Below are 14,171 nucleotides of genomic sequence, written 5' to 3'. Positions count from 1 at the left end.
CCCAAGGATATATCTTTCTAAGCAATATTATTTCCTGTCTGAGTTAATGAATTATTCCTGTAGTATGAAAGTAAGAATAAACAAATGAACCTTCTAAGGTTCTGGTTTATCAATAGTTTCTGCTAAGTAATGGCCTGGAAACATTCTAAGGATGAAGAGTATAAAATTCTGTATAAACATATAGAGTATAAACATCTTCATTTTTTCTCCTTTTCAGAAAATTCTCATATATATATTTTCTTCTATTTTTAAATATACATCTGAGACTGAAATATTAATTTAGGAAAGCTGAGACTTTATAGGTATTTCCAGAATTAAAAAAAAATTCCATTCTCCTCCCCATTTAGACATCTTATTTTGGTGCTAATTTTGTATTATTTGGATGTGATCGTAATAAGGTTTTCCAATTGGAGCAGAAGTGGAAGTCACATTCTCTTTTTGAGCTCTTTCTATTTTTCAGATATTGTTAGGCTACGCATACAAAACCCAAAAAAGCATGATTCCCATGGAGAGCACAGTCTGCTGAGATTATATAGTTAACAGATAAATTGTAATTTAACACAAAAACTGTTATAGTGTAATAATCCTTTTGGGCACTGAAAGTAAGGAACAGCTTATTCTGTCTGATGGAGATAGTAAAAATTGACAAGAATCAGAAAAACTTAGGATAATTTATATTTGCAATTTGTTAGATAGTACAGGTTGAATATTGGTTTTCCAAAATGCTTAGAACCAGAAATGTTACAGATTTCTGAATTTTTCAAAGTTTGGAATATTTTCATAGGTACAAGATGCTCTGAAATCAAACTTTTCAAGTGCCAATGTGATTTTTAAAGAGTTTGAGGGGCTGGGGTTGTGGCTTAGCTTGTGAGAGGCACTAGGTTCGATTCTCAGCACTGCATAAAGATAAATAAAATAAAGGTCCATGACAACTAAAACAAATAAATAAATAAAAAGTTTGAAATTTTGGAGCATTGTGGATATTTGAATTAGGGATGTTCAACCTGTAATTATTTCCAAAACTTTGTTGTGCATAAGAAACTACTTGGAGGGCTGGGGTTGTAGCTCAGTGGAGGAGCACTTGCCTAGCATGTGTGAGGCCTTGGGTTAGATTTTGAGTACTATATATAAATAAAATAAAGATCCATTCACAACTAAAATAACATTTTAAAGAGGAAAGAAACTACTTGGAGAAACTTTTTTTAAAAATGATGATTATTGGACCCCAACTTCATGGATTCTGGTTAGTAGGTTCGGGTGTAAGATTAGTATTCTAGGTGATTCTGAAGTGAGTCCATGGACTGTGCTTTGGAAAACATAGCTTTTTGATATCACAAGAACTGTGAAATCACTCAACAAAATGATTTTAGACTTTTTTTGTACTGGGGATTAAACCCAAGAGTGCTTTACCATTAGCTATATATCCTTAGTACTTTTTATTCTTTGTTTTAAGACAGGGTCTTACTAAATCTCTGAGACTGGCCTTGAATTTGTAATCTTCCTGCCTCAGCCTCCAGAGTTGCTGGGATTACAGGCATGTGCCACTGTTTCTAGCTAGATACTTTAAAAAGAGATGTGGTTATTTAAGGAGTATTTTGAAATCTGTTATTAGGTTTTTAATCTTATTAGATGAACTCTGTCATTCAAACTATGATTCACATTTGATGACTGTACATTAAATTTTGGATTCATTGAAAATTCATTGTAGAGGACTCTGCTGAAACTGTCACAGATTTTAAATAATTTTAACATATTCTTTATCAAAATTCAGTTTTACAGAAAGCCAATAAAATGAAAAGTAATGTTTTAAAGAATAAGTTTAGATAGATAATAAATTATTTTCTGCTGAAATGATGAAAAAACATTTTCTAAAATTTTTATTGATTGAAAATGTCAGTAGGCAATATATGTGTACAGAAATGAAGTTTTTATTTACAAGGTTTTTGGAACAGATTGTCACAGTTGGGGGTTGCTTTGCTCTTCAGTCTTTTCAACTGAAGGCTCTGCTTTGACTTACAGTTAAGATAGTAATATCTTGTTAAGTTTTATGTTGTGTCTAGATTAGTATTTACTATGAGAAGTGAAACAGATAAACCCCAGTGAGAGGAGTTAACAGTAATGTCAGCCAAAGATAAATTAAAATATTTTTAATGCTACTAAATACCACCATTTATCCTCATATTTTGACATTTTTTCATAAGATGGCTTCCTTTTATAGTTTAATTTACAGCAGATCTGTTTTCAGCACTTTTGCCACTAGATGTCACTATACTAAAACAATTAATGAGTTGGTTGACCTACAACTTTTGTCAGTATTTTTAAAGGCCTTTGGTTAATAATATTTACTCTGTGGTGTCTGGATTTCTTTAAAAAAAAAAACTGATCATAGCTCACCTATGATCACAAGCTAGTCTGGAAAAATATACACGTTCTAGGATGTATTCATAATCTGTAATTACTTGTTTTAGTGTTAAGACAAAAAAGGAAAAAAAATCATATTACAGGAAACTTTTTAGTGATCTTAATTTTTAGGAGAAAAAACTCTAGTTTCACTCTATTGCTATACTCAAAGGAGTAATTCAGTTTACTGGAAACAATCCAAATATCCATCAACTTGTGAGTGGATGAACAAAATGCCATGTATGCATACAGTGGAATACTAGACAGCACTAAAAAGAAACAACTGATACATGCAGCAACATGGATGAACTGCAGAAACATTATGATTGGATTCAGGACAGCCAACTTTGGATGATGAGACCTCTCACCATGGTAGAAGCAGGAAAAAATATAGGGGAAGAAATATATATGAAAGATGGTTTGATCTAACTGGATATTAAAAGAGGTTTGAATAAGAAGGCCATATCAAAATGATTTTAAGTTTACAGTTAATCTCTGGTTCGCCCTCCAGTCCTGGTCAATCTCAGATATGCTTTATGAACATTTCATATACATGGAACCATACAGTATGTGTGGGTTTTGTTTTGTTTTTAGTCTGACTTCCAGTTTTTTTTTATTATATGTAATGCTGTTATGAGGCTTTGTGCCCAGTGTGTTCAGGTGAATGTTTTCTTTTGCATGGGTTCCTAGAGTGCAGAGGGTAGATTGTATAGTAAACCTATGTTTACTTTTACCAAACTGCTAGCTTTTTCCAAAATTTTACATCAGTGTATGAGGATTCCATTTTCTCTTTCTGGTTGTAGCCAACAGAGTGCTTATGTAATGATATCTCATTGTGGTTTTCATTTATATTTCTCTAATGATGATGAGATTTTTTTATGAATGTATTAACTATTCATATACTTTTAAAATATATTCAATACTTTTTTTTTTTTTTTTAAAGAATGAGTGAGAGAGAAGGGGACAGAGAGAGAGAGAGAGAGAATTTTAACATTTATTTATTTTTTCTTAGTTCTCGGCGGACACAACATCTTTGTTGGTATGTGGTGCTGCTGAGGATCGAACCCGGGCCGCACGCATGCTAGGCGAGCGTGCTACCGCTTGAGCCACATCCCCAGCCCCCTATTCAATACTTTTTAAGTATATGAATATATATAACATATATAATGTATTAATTATTCATATACTTTTAAAGTATATTAATATACATTTTTTTTAAATTGGATGCCAACCCCAACACAAAGACCACAGTTACATTTTTTTTTAAGAGAGAGAAAGATTGAGAGAGAAAGTCTTTTTTGTAGATGGACACAACACAATGCCTTTATTTTTATGCGGTGCTGAGAATCAAACCCAGGTCCCGCCTGTGCTAGGTGAGCGCTCTACCGCTGAGCCACAATCCCAGCCCCAGTATTAATATATTTTTTAAGTATATTCATATACTTTTTAAGTAAAATGGCTATATTAGTCTTTTGCCCACTTTAAAATTGTTTTTAACTTTTTTAAAACATAGGTGCTCTTTTAAAGTGTACTGTGTGATCATTAGATCGAGTGTTCTATATGTGTTATGTCAGTTATGTTTGATAGTGTGGTGTTTGAGTTTTCTATATTCCTACTGACTTTTTGTCTAGTTTTATCGATTACTGAGAGTAAGGCACTGAATTACTTCTGATATAGTTGAATTGTCTTTTGCTCCTCTCTTTTTAGGTTTATGTATATCTAGGTAGGTGTGTGTGTTCGTGCGCGCGCGCGCGCGCACGCGCGCGCGTGTGTGTGTGTGTGTGTGTGTGTGTGTGTGTGTATTTAGAATACTTAGGTCTTCCTGATATAAAATATGGAATGCCATTCTTATCTCTAATAATACTTTTTGTCTTAAAGTCTATTTTATCTGTTATTAATGTAGCCATTCTTTATCTTTTATGGTACTCTGATGGTATGTCTTTTTCCTATCCTTTTTCTTTCAACCCTTTGATATCTTTGAATCTAAGATGTATCTTTTGTACATAGCATGTTGTTGGATCTTAATGTTTTATCCCATTTGACACATTGTATCTTTTTGTTTTTAGGGGCAGTTAGGAGCCGGATGTTGAGGACTGAACCCTTGTGCATGCTAGGCAAGCCCTGTACAAGAAGAGCCCTCTCAGCTCTTTGCTTTTGGCTGAGGTGTAAAACCATTCACTATTTATGTAATTATTGAACAGGTTGGATTTGCCTTTTTGGTATTTGTTTTCCGTGCATTCTTTTTTTAAAAAATATTTTTATTTGTTGTTGATGGATATTTATTTATTTATTTATTTATTTATTTATTTATTTATTTATTTATTTATTTATTTATATGCAGTGCTGAGAATGGAACCCACTGCCTCTCACATACTAGGCAAGTGCTCTACCACTGAGCCACAATCCCAGCCTGAATCATGCATTCTTAATCTGTTTTGTTCCTCCATTCCTACTAGTTTGCCTCCCCTTTTCTGTATTAAATAAATATTTTTAGTGTACTGTTTTAACTCTTTTGTTGATTTTTTAAACTATTATTTTTGAAGTTTTCTTTTTTTTTTTTAAAAAAGCATTTTTTTAAAGAGAGTGAGAGAGGGAGAGGGAGAGGGGGAGAGAGAGAGAGAGAGAGAATTTTAATATTTATTTTTTAGTTTTCGGCAGACACAACATCTTTGTTTGTATGTGGTGCTGAGGATCGAACCCAGGCTGCACGCATGCCAGGCAAGCGCGCTACCGCTTGAGCCACATCCCCAGCCCTTGAAGTTGTTTTCTTAGTGGCTGCTCCAGGGATTCCAATTTTCATCTTAATTTATCAGAGTCTACTTCATATTCATACTGAATTCTGATAAAATATATACACTTTACTCTGATCTTGTTTCATTTGTTCCCCTTCTTTCTTCTATTATTATGTTATCTATACATTTATAAACCCAGAACACAGTGTCCTAGTTATTGCTTTAATTTTTGGTCTTTTAAAAGAATTAAGATATGAATGAGATTATATTTATAGAATCTTTTATATTAACTCACATTTGTCATTTTTGTTTCTAATTTTTTCTTGAAGTGTGAGTCATCAGTTGTCACTTCCTTTCAACCTAAAGAGACTTCCCTTAGTGTTGCCTATAACACAGGTCTACTAGCAGTGGATTTTCTGTTTTTGCTTACCTAGTAAGGTCCTTATTTTATTTTCATTTTTGATGTATAAATTTGCTGGACATGGAATTCTTGGTTGACAGATTTTTTTTTTTCTCAGCATTTTGTATACCTTGGTGGTGGTGGTGGGGGGGAAGTTACCAGGGATTGAACCCAGGGGCACTTACCCACTGAGCCACATTTGTACTCCATCCCTTCCTTTTTTTCTCCCAAGTTTTTATTTAATATTTTTTGTGGTTGTAGATGAACAGAATGCCTTTATTTTGTTTGTTTATATGTGGTGCTAAGGATTGAACCCAGTGCCGCACATATGCTAGGCAAGCACTCTGCCACTGAGCTACAGCCCCACTACTAAAGTTTTTTTTTTTTTTTTGAGACAGCTTTCATTAAGTTACTTAGGACCTCACTAAGTTGCTGGGCCTGGCTTTGAACTTGCCATCTTCCTGCCTCGGCCTCCTGAGCTGCTGGGATTAAATGCATGTCACCGTGTCTGGCAACATTTTGTATTTTTCCACTCTCTTTTAGATGAGTAGCTTTTCCTTTGCTTTTTTCAGGATTTTTCTTTTGATTTTGGTTTTCAACACCTTGTCTAGGTGTTGGTCTCTTTGTGTTTATTCTACTGAAGGTTCATTGAACTTCTTGAATGTATGGAGTGATATTTTTCATCAGATTTGGTAAACTATCCTGGATATTTTGTTATACTTGTGTTGGCATACTTGATGTGGCACAGATCTCTTGAGGTTTTATTAATTTTTCTGTGATATTCCTTGCTATTTTTGTTTTTGGTATGGGGGATTGAACCCAGCCAAGGAAGCTTTACCATGAACTACATCCCCAGCCCTTTTTAATGTTTTTATTTTGAGACAGGGACTTACTAAGTTGCCTAGGACCTGGCTAAGTTGCTGAGGCTGGCCTCAAACTTAAAATTCTCTTGCCTCAGTCAATCTCCTGACCCTCTGGGATTAAAGGCATGTCACCATGTTCGTCTATTCTCTTTTCTTTAAATTGGATAATTTCTGTTTTCAGACTCACTGATTCTTTTTTCCTGATATCCCAAAATTGCTATGGAGATGCTCAGGTGAATTTTTTGTTTTAGTTATTGATTTTTTTTCAACTCCAGAATTTCCATTTGATCACACACACACACACACACACACACACACACACACACACGTTTCTGTCTTCTAATTGAGAATCTCTAAATAGATCATTATTGTCATAACTCTATTTAATTCTTTCATTGTGATTTATTTTAATTCTCTTATTCATAACAACCTCTTGGAAATTTTTGTTATTTCTAGTGACTTGGAAACTCAGTTTCTGTTTACTGCTTTTCTTTTTTATTTTTCTGTGAGTATGAGTTATACTTACCTATTTCTTTGTTTGTTTTGTAATTTTTTTATAAGAATAGGGCATGTTAGGTAATGTATTACAGTAATTCTAGATTCTGATTCCCCCAAGATTGTTGTTATTTTTTGTGTTCATTTTTCTTTTTTAGTGACATATTTGCTGAACTTGTGAAATTTCTTTTCTGTGTTTGTGGCCATTGATTTCTCAGGACCACTACTCCCCCCTTTTTTCCCTTTACTTTTTTAAAAAAATTATTGATTTGTTCCAATTTATTACACATGACAGGAAAATGCATTTCAGTTCATAGTATAAAAATGGAGCACATTTTTTCACTTCTCTGGTTGTGCAAAAAGTGAGTCACATCATTTGTGTCTTCATACATGTACCTAGGGTAATGATGTCCATCTCATTCTACTATCTTTCCTATCCCCTGCCCATCCCCTCTCCTCCCTCCCCTTTATCCTATCCACAGTTCCTCCGTTTCTTCCATGTTCCTCTCTGACTCTCATTATGGATCAGTATCCACTTATCAGAGAAAACATTTAGCTTTTGGTTTTTAGAGATTGACTAACTTCACTTAGTATGGTATTCTCCAACTCGATCCATTTACCTGCAAATACCATGATTTTATTTTCTTTTAATGCTAAATAATATTCCATTGAATATATATATACCACAGTTTCTTTATCCATTCATCTATTGAAGGACATCTGTGTTGGTTCCACAGTTTAGCTATTGTGAATTGTGCTCCTTTAAACATTAATGTAGTCACGTCACTGTAGTATGCTGTTTTTAAGTCCTTTGGGTATAAACCAAGGAGTGGGATAGCTGGGGCAAATGGTGATCCATTCCAAGTTTTCTAAGGAATCTCCATAATGCTTTCCAGATCGGTTGCACCAATTTGCAGTCCCACAACATAAGAGTGTGCCTTTTCCCCCACATCCTTGCCAACACTTATTGTTTCTTGTATTCGTTTTAATTAATTAAATAAATAATTTTAATTAGCTAAATATATGATAGCAGAATGCATTTTGATTTATTGTACACAATTGCAGCACAACTTTTCATTTCTCTGGTTGTACACAATATAGTGTCTCACCACATGTGCAGTCATACATGTACTTAGGGTAATGATGTTCATATCATTCCACCATCTTTTCTGCCCCCATGTCCCCTCCCCATCTCTTTCTTACCTTTGCCCAAAGTTTCTCCATTTTCCCCATGCCCCCCCTCATTATGGATCAGCATATGGATCTCTCTTGTTAGAGAGAACATTTAGCCTGTGGTTTTTTTGGGATTGACTGACTTTCCTTAGCATGATATTCTCCAACTCCATCTATTTACCTACAAATGCCATAATTTTTTTCTCTTTTAATACTGAATAAAATTTCATTTTATATATATATACCACGGTTTATTTATCCATTCATCTTTTGAAGGGCATCTTGGTTGCTTCTATAGTTTAGCTATTGTGAATTGAGCTGCTATAAATATTGATGTGGCTGCATTACTATAGTATGCTGATTTTTAAGTCCTTTGGGTATAGTCTGAGGAGGGGGATAGCTGGGTCAAATGGTAGTCCATTCCTAGTTTTCTAAGGAATCTTCATACTGCTTTCCAGATTGGTTGCACCAATTTGCAGTCCCACCAGCAATGTATGAGCGTGCCCCTCCACATCCTTGCCAACATTTATTGTTGTCTGTATTCTTGATAACTACCATTCTGACTGGTATTAGATGAAATCTTTGAGTAATTTTGATTTGTATTTCTCTAATATAGAGATGTTGAGCATTTTTTCATATATTTGTTGATTGAATGTATATCTTCTTCTAAGAAGTGTCTGTTCAGCTCCTTAGCCCTTCTGTGTATTGGACTATCCCCCCTTTTTTAAACTGGTAATCATAATTTCAGATTTTTGTGGGTCAGAGATTTAGGAAAAACTTAGTTTTACTTTGTCTCTTATATGATTGCAGTCAGTATTCGGTGGCTGAAGCTGGAATAGCAGGGGTTGGAGCATCTGAGAGCAGTAGCTGTCTGTACTTCTTTCTTTATTCATATGGTCACAGGTTCTATCCATATATCTGCCTGCTGCTTATATTTATGTATATTTTGAATTATGATTTCTAGGGGACTGTCCTTATGTCTACATGTGTTACTAGCCAGTTATTAACCAAAGATTGTACTGAACCACCTGGATCCAGGAAGGCTTGGTCATCTTCCAAAGGCTCTCTGCACAGGTAGGGTAGCACGTTAAAAGCTCAGGTTATTTCAAGTCTCCTCCATCTTGTATTTTCTGCTTGTTTCTTTCATCTCCCTTCTTGACATGCATACACCCTCAGTGTCAGCTAGGAATGTATGACTGGTGAACCCTTTGCTACAGATGCATACAGCCCCAATCAGGAATAAGCTTGCCTCAGCCATGAGCCTCTTGCTAGTATAGTTTTTGGCACATACTACTTGCCTATCTCTGGGACAGTCAGTTTCTTTGATGACACTGATGGCTATGGATGTTACCCGTTGCTCCAAATAAGTCAGCCTGTCCTGCAGTAGAAAAGCTGCTTATTCTCATAACCTGCCCTATTCTGGTACATCTGCTTCAACTAAGGGAAGAGGGATAGGAGAAGATTCAGGTTCAGATGCTACAGATTTTCAGTGTTGCTACACATGTTCAGCTATTTTGAAGATGTAACTGTTTCTGGATTGTCATATAGGTTGATTTCCCGAGCCCTGAAATTGCTGTTTTTACTAATTTTGTCCAGTTTTACAGTTACTCATTGTGGAACAATCATTTATTTTCTCACTTAGCTCTAGCATGAAGTTCCATCTGTCATATTCATTTGCTTTTAATCTAGTTTTGTGCTTTTTTTTTTTTTTTTTTTTGCTGGTGCTGGGAATTGAACCCAGCATGCAAGGCAAGCACTCTAAACAACCCTACTTTTGTGTTTCAATCTAGTTTTTTCTTTTTAACTTGCTAAATAGTTTTTTTTGTAATTAAACAAGGTCTTTAGTTACAAAGAGAGGAAAACTATTAAAGACCTTGAGGATTAGTTTAATGTTAATTTTGTCCATGGTTATGTGTATAAAATACATGTTAGCCATTTTGCTTTTATCATCTTAGTAATGAGATTTTTTTTGTCTAAAAACATTGACTTGTCTTAAATTTTCTGAAGTTTGTTGAGAAATTTTGTACACCCTATCACTACAGTGTCTTCCTCTCATGTTTTTTATAAAGAAAAAAATAGTATGCAAAAGAAAATTAAACAGGTAAACCCCAAATAAAAATTTTATGTATAGTGGCAGAAATAATTGAAACATACCCTCTGAGATAAGAGTTTTTCTCTCCTCTGCTTCTTCTGCTTATATTTCTTTATAAAGTACCTAATTCAGTTGTCTAAAACCAGAAAGGTGCTTGAGCCAAGATTTCCAATCTTATTTTTTTTTAAGTTGCTGAGGCTGCCCTGGAACTTATGATCTTCCTGCTTCACCCCTGAGTTGCTGAGATTACAGGTGTGTCCCACTGCTCAACTTCCAATCCTAATTTTTTAAAAAAGACATTTTAATTAGTGCATTAAAATTATAGATAACAGTGGGGTTCATTTTGACATATTTATATGCATATAACAGTTTACTCCATTTCAGTCCCCAGCACGTCCTCTTTCCTTCCCATTTTTTCTTCCCCTGATCCTCCTTCTCTGCTCTATTGGTCTTCATTCTATTTATTTAAAATTGGTGAATTATAATTATATGTAAAATTGGAATGCATTGCAATATATTTATATATATAGAGAGCATAATTTGGTCAAGTAAAGTGGGTTTCTTTTATTAATTGGTACTGGGAATTGAACCCGGGGCACTTAACCACCACTTATATCCCCAGCCCTTTTTATTTTTTTATTTTTTGAGAGAGGGCATCTTGAAGTTGCTTAGGGCCTTGCTAATTTGCTGAGATGGGCTTTGAATTTGTAATCCTCCTGCCTCAGCCTCCTGAGTTGCTGGGATTATAGACATATGCCACAGACCCCTGTTTATGATGGGTTTCTTATGATCAGTATGTAGTTGAATTGTTTTTTTCTCCTTGTGATGCTGGGGATTGAACCCAGGCTTTGTGCTTGCTAAGCACGTACATTTTACAATTGAGCTACACCTCTCATCCTGAGTTTTGCTTTTTAATATGTGTTGAAAATCTGTCTTTAGCATTCTTAGAATTACAATGTGATTTGATAGTCATCTTCAATTTTTCTATTTCTTCTGGTTCTTTATTCCTTTTTTTTTTCTGTCTGCTTTAGGATTGTATATCTTTATGATCTAGATTTTATCTCCACTATTGGCTTATTTAAATATCTTGAATTTTTGTAGTGGTTGACCTAGGGTTTACAGAACACACCTTTAATTAATGACCACTTCATGTATAAAGTTTTTATACTTATTTCCTTATCTGTTGTGATATTACTGTCATACATTTTTCTTTTGGACATGCTGTAAAGCCCATAATACATTTGCTACTATTTTTGCTTAAAATTAGGAATTGGTAAACTTTCTATAAATGCCTGATAAGGCTTTGTAGGTCTATGTGGTCTTTGTTGCAACTTTTCAACTTTTTTTTTTTTTTTCAGTACTAGGGATTGAACCCAGGGGGACGTACTGCTGAGTAACATCTGTAGCCCTTTTTAGTTTTGACTTTGAGACAGGATCTCCCTAAGTTGCTGAGGCTGACTTTGAACTTGCAACCCTCCCCTGTCAGTCTCCTGAGCTGCTGGGATTACACCTGGCACTACTCAACTCTTATAGCATTGAAAACAACTATAGATGATGTGTGAGAGAATGAGTGTCACCATTTTCCAATATAACTCTTAACTACAAAACCAGGAAGTGTGAGAGAATGAGTGTCACCATTTTCCAATATAACTCTTAACTACAAAACCAGGAAGTGGGTGAGATTTGGCCCTATGGTCATTTCAACCCCCTCTTTAGACACTCAATTATTTTCTCTTGAGCTGGAAATATAGCTCAGTTGGTAGAGTGCTTGCCTCGAATGCACAAGGCCCTGGGTTCAATCCCCAGCAACACACACACACACACACACACACACACACAAAAGATATTTCATATTTACTTACATTTCAGCCATTTCTGGAGACCCTCATTTCCTTAGGTAGATCCAGTTTTGTTTGATATCAATCATATCCCTATAGTTTGAAGAACTTCTTTTAACATTTCTTGTGGTATCTATCTGCTGGTAATAAATTCTTTCACTTTTTCTTAGTCTGTTATTTCTCCATGTCTCTAAATAAAAAAAAAATAGAGCTGGGGATGTGGCTCAGTGGTTAAGTGCCCCTGGGTTCAATCCCTGGTACCAAAAAAAAAAAAAAAATTCAAATATAATTAAAAAAATATTTTTAGTTGTAGATTGACACATACCTTTATTTATTTATTTAATATTTATTTTGTAGTTGTAATTGGACAAAATACCTTTATTTCACTTATTTATTTTTATATGGTGCTGAGGGTCAAACCCAGGGTCTCACGTGCGAGGCAAGTGATCTACCATTGAGCCACAACCCCAGCCCTACTTTATTTATTTTTATGTACTGCTGAAGATCAAACCCAGTGCCTCATAAATGCAAGACAAGCACTCCACCACTAAGCTACAGCCCTAGCTCCTGGATATAAATTTTTTTTTTAATATTTTTTTTTAGTTGTAGTTGGACACAATACATTTATTTATTTATTTATTCATTTGCTTATTTATTTATTTTTATGTGGCGCTAAGGATTGAATCCAGTGTCTCACAAATGCGAGGCAAGCTCTCTGCCACCGAGCTACAATCCCAGCCCTATAATATAAATATAGTAAAATTCATCCATTTTTTTATTATTTAATTTTTAGTTGTAGTTGGGCACATACCTTTGTTTTATTTATTTATTTTTATGTGATGCTAAGGATCGAACCCAGGGCCTTGCACACGCTAGGCCAGCACTCTACCACTGAGCCACAACCCCAGCCCAAATTCACCCATTTTTTTTTTTTTTTAAAGAGAGAGTGAGAGAGGAGGTAGAGAGTGAGAGAGAGAGAGAATTTTTAACATTTATTTTTCAGTTCTCGGCGGACACAACATCTTTGTTGGTATGTGGTACTGAGGATCGAACCCGGGCCGCACGCATGCCAGGCGAGCGCGCTACCGCTTGAGCCACATCCCCAGCCCCCCAAATTCACCCATTTTAATGTACAATTCTGTGAGTGGTTGATCTTTTTTGTTATGTAATCACTCTAACAAGCAAGATGTAAAATAATTTCAAATTCCCGAAAACTCTTCTCATGTCCCTGTACAGTCAGTTTCATACCCACCTCAACCTTTTATTACCACTAAAGTGTTTTCTGTCCCTATAGTTTTTTTGTTGTTGTTGGTTATTGTACTGGGGATTGAACCCAGGGGTGCTTAACAACTGAGACATATCCTCAGCCCTTCTTCTTATTTTGTATTTTGAGACAGGGTTTCACTAAGTTGTTTAGGGCCTTGCTAAATTGCTGAGGCTGGCTTTGAACTTGCAATCCTCCTGTCTCAGCCTCCTGAATCTCTGAGATTACAAGCATGTGCTACCACACCCAACTTCTGTCCCTATAGTTATGCCTTTTCTGGAATGCCATTAAAATGGAATCAGAGTGCATATCCTTTTGTGTCTAGCTCCTTTTACCTAGAATAATGCCGTTGAGATACAGTTGATACTGGTTCTATCAATAGTTTATTCCCATTTATTACTGACCACTATTCCTTCTTATGGATGTATCATATTTTAACCATTTACTAGTTGGAGAACATTGTTTTTTTTCCTAGAATTTGGTGATTTCAGATAATGCCACTATGACAACAGTTTTGTGTAGTTAAAATGTATGATAGAACTGCTTTCCAAAAGATTTCATAGACCTATTTATAGTAAAAATCAGCACTATCTGAACATTTCATTTCCGTAATACCATCTTCAATACCAGGCATTATTGAAAGTCCCCCCCCCACCAAAAAAATGGAAATGTCTTTCAGTCTGATCATAAAAACAGTATGTACTAATTTGAAAATTATAGAACATGAGGGACACAGTGGTGCATGCCTGTAATCCTAGCGATTTGGGAGGTTGAAGAAGAAGACTGCATGTTTGAGGCCATCTTGGCAACTTAGTGAGATCCTGTCTCAAAATAAATAACACAGGGGATGTAGCTCAGTGGTAGAGCTCCCCTGGGTTTGATCTCTGGTCTGTCTCTCTCTCTCTCTCTCTCCA

General features: G+C 35.2%; 1 protein-coding gene and 1 non-coding gene across 4 annotated transcripts in view; both read left to right on the top strand.

Annotated features, from left to right (window-relative positions):
* Borcs5 (BLOC-1 related complex subunit 5) overlaps positions 1-14,171 on the top strand; it is a 123,748-nt gene that overhangs the window by 14,700 nt on the left and 94,877 nt on the right. The window lies entirely within an intron of this gene.
* On the top strand, positions 11,894-11,966 carry Trnas-cga (transfer RNA serine (anticodon CGA)). Its single transcript has one exon. It is a non-coding gene; the product is annotated as a tRNA-Ser (tRNA).

The sequence above is a fragment of the Ictidomys tridecemlineatus genome, chromosome 6, assembly GCF_052094955.1.
Source record: "Ictidomys tridecemlineatus isolate mIctTri1 chromosome 6, mIctTri1.hap1, whole genome shotgun sequence".
NCBI classification, from domain to species: Eukaryota; Metazoa; Chordata; class Mammalia; order Rodentia; family Sciuridae; genus Ictidomys; species Ictidomys tridecemlineatus.
The sequence above is the reverse complement of the archived record's forward strand: the minus strand, read 5'-3'. Positions and strand labels throughout refer to the sequence as shown.